General features: G+C 38.5%; 1 long non-coding RNA gene across 3 annotated transcripts; it reads right to left on the bottom strand.

Annotated features, from left to right (window-relative positions):
• Positions 1-66: 66 nt before the first annotated feature.
• On the bottom strand, positions 67-2,747 carry LOC124387900. 3 transcript variants are annotated; one of them, XR_006926263.1, is made up of 4 exons: positions 2,489-2,747; positions 1,349-2,026; positions 813-887; positions 67-692 (listed from the first exon to the last, which is right to left on the bottom strand). It is a non-coding gene; the product is annotated as an uncharacterized LOC124387900 (long non-coding RNA). The 3 variants fall into 3 exon arrangements; XR_006926264.1 differs by lacking the exon at positions 813-887 and having other exon boundaries at positions 1,089-2,026; XR_006926262.1 differs by having other exon boundaries at positions 67-887; positions 2,489-2,746.
• Positions 2,748-3,810: the final 1,063 nt, after the last annotated feature.

Below are 3,810 nucleotides of genomic sequence, written 5' to 3'. Positions count from 1 at the left end.
TCTGATAACACTGCTGCTCCAACTCTGCTAGGAAGAAATCTTGAGGTACAAAACTCAAAACAAGCCCATTGGCACTTGCAAAACTGCTGTCCTAAGCCATTGTTGTAGACAGTTATTACAGTCCAAGCTTATTCTCAGCTGATGTTAGAGGGATACCAGTCCATTTCTGCTCAGGTGCAGGCCATCAGGGTGGAAGAGCATTGGACACTCCCAGGAAACATTCCAGATATCAGAAAAGGGCAGTTTGTGTTCTTGACACCATAACTGCAGCATATATTTAAAGCAAAAAGTCTACTGAACCACTCAATTCCTCCTTGGTATGTGAAGCGGTTCTGAAACAATCCTCATTGTAGGTAAATGTGCTTTGTACCATTTCAACCAAGAGTCACTTCAGGATCTCCGTCTGCCTTTGCCTGAGGTCGTTTATGCCAGCATAGACGAAGCAATTCTGGGTGGAGATCTCCAAGTCAGCAGACAGGGAGATGTCCCTGCATCTTTCAGTGCTGGACCCAGGTCTGTGGTGCCCCAGTGCAGGAGGGAACACCACCTGGGTGAGCTACGTCATAGGTTTGCTAGGCCTGGGCAAAGAAACACATGGAGTTGAGATGGTGGGAGTACGATGGCTGCTTCACCTGGAGGTTGCAGATCTGCTTTTCCATGGCTTCCAGCTCCAAACTCAAACATATCCTCACCTGCACTCAAAGGCAGAGACACAACCAATATAGTATTTTCAACAGCGAGTACAAACAAGATAATCAGTGAGAGACAACGTAAACACTAGTGGTAGCCAGGATAATAAGACTTCCACCAACCCCAGCTGCACAGAGTTGTCTTCAATTAAACAGAACTCAATCCAAAGGTAGGGCATCAAGAGGAATCATGCAGATCTTAAGTGAAGAAAGGGACAGGGTAAGTATGCTAATAACAGGATTAAATAAACTTTCCAATATCTTCCGTCACCATCAGTAATACTAATATTGCCAACTCAATATTTCTGTAATGTCATGCATGCATAACCAAGTACTGAGTCTTGTGGGACACCAGTGGAAAAGATGTGTATCCCCTAAAAGTCACCCAATATAACTGACCTTGTAGGTAGGAGATTTTTGCCATCTTTGCAGTCATTTCCAAGACCCCTGAGAATTTACTGTGGTTCACAATATCAAAAACTACAGAAAATATAAAAGGAACATGCTGCTTTGAAGTCACGTTATAATTTTGGAGTTTGGAAGCGATTTCTATTTGTGGTTGATATTCAAAGGATCCAGAGAGGGTTTGTGGAAGTAGCAGTACAATATTAGACGATTGACAATTTCCAAATAAGGTCTTATTTTTGTTGTGTACTTACATGGATCCACAACCATCTTCTGAATGTGGGGGACCTGCTGGTGTCTGCAAAGACAAGCTTTTAGGAAAAGGCCACTGGTCTCCTAACTGCAGGCAAAACTAACACAAAAGGGGGACAAAGTAGATAAGAATTATTTTTTAGTCTGTTTCTCACACACATTACGACATTATTATATATTTGGTGTTAAATAAAAAAAAAAAAAAATAGAATAAAATGCAAAATACATGTACAGACGCTCCCCACCTTATGAACGAGTTACGTTCCAAATGACCGTTGTACCATGAATTTGTTCTTAAGTTGTTACTGTGTTTGATATTGACTATATCTCCTAATGATGTTAGAGCTGTAGACACTATCAAAAAAAATAAAATATACAAAAACAAGTCAAAACACTGTATACAATATTTAGTATAAGTAATACAAAATAAGAATACAAATTAATAAAACAATTCATTCGCCCTAGTCCAGTGGGCATCATGTAGACTCTCCTGGGTGAGGACCCAAATGGTTTGCAAGAAGCAGCTCTCCTTTATACTTTCTGCTGGCCTTCAGGGAGCAGAAGCACTTCCCTGCCTACAACAGTGAGAAGCATCCCATTGTCCATATAGCCGAGATCCTACACCATCTTCCTGGTCTTCGTTCAGCACCACTTGCTCTTCACCAGGATGTTAACATGGCCTGCATGGAAATAATTATTACTCAATATGGTACAAATCCCAGCTTTACAGATCATAAATCTTTATGTATATGTAGTGACTTAGCAGAATGTGTTGATTTATTCGTTTTAGAAATTAAGGTAATGGGGAAACCAAATCAAATATCTACAGCTTTCCAACAATCAGACTGAGTAAAGTCTGGAACAGTGGACTAAACCATTATGCTGAATTTGACAAATCAGACCTAAAGTTTTGTACAGAGCAGTGTAAAAGTAGTATAGTCTATGTAGTGCTAAATCACAATCTTGCTTCATCTACTTACTGGAAAAAATGTAATAGAAATTGTAGATTTTTAGTTAATTATTTATCAAATGAATACATTGCTTACTGGCCTGATCATGTTCCTGGTAAAACAAAGATAAAAATAAACACATTTAAAACATATTGAATGGTTATTTAGAACAGTAAAAGAAAGTTTACTTACACGTCTTTTCCTGTAATTTGGTTGGAGAGATAGGCAGCATCTTATTTATTGATCATGGTCAGAGCATTTCATTTGTATCCTTGATGCTGGTTAAGTTCCCACTCTGGCTAAGCCTGGGGGAGTGCAGGAACAATTATTTAGTTGTTGTGGGTTGTTTGGATAAAAGTATAAGAACCAGACGTTAGTGGTTATTGCTTTAAATGGTCAAGTGTAAAGGTGGTTAAACAGAATGCCACAAAGTTCAAGGGTGAAAAGAAGACTAGACTTACACAGGCAAGAGAACATTGATAGTGCCAAAGAAATGAACTCAGGAAAAATAAATAAATAAAAAAAGGACTGCTCTAGGCTGTATTTTTAAAGCTAACCTAACTAACAAAAATCTCGCTGACTACACTAAAGGTACACTGTTAAACATACAAGGTGTGGCACCTGCCCTCTAACTTAGGGTGTCTAAACAGTGATGAGACCCACATGGTGGAATCTATAGGTGCACACATTTTTACCTGTTTTCAAAACAAGTGAGCTAGCAGACAGCAAAACTAGCAACGTTCACATTGCTGCTTTTAATCATCGGTCTCGGCCTCCTCTGGTCAGGTTCATGCTCTTCATTCGTCCCTTTTTTTCATATATAGATGACTTCAACTAATATATATCACAACAGAGAGCTAAAGACTGAGCAAACTCCAGAAAATAGTACAGACCCATAACAAAATCCTTTTTAGGCTGCTGGGACAGACACAAGATCGTAATATATTCTGCAAAAATCTGGATTAATAAGCAATCAGTGCTCAGGAAATTGCAAAACAAAATAGACAAGAAGAAAAATTGAAACATAAAAGGTTTGGTCTCAAAATGCAATAAAAACAATTGTGAGGTGGTGGTGATAAAATGGTCAAATACTTTAACTGTGATTGAGTACAGGTGCAGGTCATCAGAGTGCTGGTAAATGTGAAGGTGACATGCTGTGTCTGAAACTGCACCTTATCCCACACATAGTGCACTATTTAGAGTGTCAGCCATTTTGTAGTGATGTTCAAATTCAACTTTTCATCTGTTCAGTGTTCACAAACTTACAACCAGCTGAGTAACATGCATTTGTATCTATGTAAAGTGGGTGTGGAAAGTATTCAGACTCCCTTAAATTTTTTACTCTTTTTTATATTGCAGCTATTTGCTAAAATCATTTAAGGTCATTTCTTTTCCTCATTAATGTACACATAGCACCCCATATTGACAGAAAAACAGAACTGTTGATGTTGTTGCAGATTTATTAAAAAAGAAAAACTGAAATATCACATGGTCCTAAGTATTCTGACCCTTTG

The sequence above is a fragment of the Silurus meridionalis genome, chromosome 6, assembly GCF_014805685.1.
Source record: "Silurus meridionalis isolate SWU-2019-XX chromosome 6, ASM1480568v1, whole genome shotgun sequence".
NCBI classification, from domain to species: Eukaryota; Metazoa; Chordata; class Actinopteri; order Siluriformes; family Siluridae; genus Silurus; species Silurus meridionalis.
The sequence above is the reverse complement of the archived record's forward strand: the minus strand, read 5'-3'. Positions and strand labels throughout refer to the sequence as shown.